The sequence below is a fragment of the Cygnus atratus genome, chromosome 1 (genome assembly GCF_013377495.2).
Source record: "Cygnus atratus isolate AKBS03 ecotype Queensland, Australia chromosome 1, CAtr_DNAZoo_HiC_assembly, whole genome shotgun sequence".
Lineage (NCBI taxonomy): Eukaryota > Metazoa > Chordata > Aves > Anseriformes > Anatidae > Cygnus > Cygnus atratus.
The window spans coordinates 129,348,026-129,348,713 of NC_066362.1; positions in this window are offsets into that span (position 1 = coordinate 129,348,026).

Here is a 688-nt window from a genome sequence, read left to right on the forward strand (position 1 = left end):
GCCTCAGCCACCCTGTGATTCTGTGATCCTGTGATTCTTAGTGCACCCTCTGAGCATCTGGTAATTTGCTCAGGGAATTCCTAAGCCAGAACTATACCTTCATGACTAATAGATACCCCTTAAATGACTTCCCTAGTATCTTTTTTTAACCTAATTGACTCTCCAAGTTTACCTCAATGTTCTGCAGTCTGCAACTTTCATCCATCAGTTTGCCATGTGTAAAAATATGCACCACCTGACACAACAGGCCCTGAGCAGGCTGCTGACATGCCATCCTATGAAAATCATACGATTGTAGAATGATTTGGATTGAAAGGAATCTTAAAGATTATCAAATTACAACCCCCCCTGCCATGGGCAGGGACACCTCCCACCAGACCAGGCTGCCCAAAGCCCCCTCCAGCCTGTCCGTGAACACCTCCAGGGATGGGGCATCCACAGCTTCTCTGGGCAGCCTGTTCCAGTGCCTCACCACCCTCTGAGTGAAGAATTGCTTCTGAATATCTAATCTAAATCTCCCTTCTTTTAGTTTAAAACCGTTCCCCCTTGTCCTATCACTATCTGCTCATGTAAAAAGTCACATTTTTTAAAAGGACGAGGGCAGGGGGCTGCATGGGGACGACCCCATCCCGAAGGGTGACTCCCAGGGGACCATGGCCGCCGTCTCTCGGCGGCCCCACAAGATGGC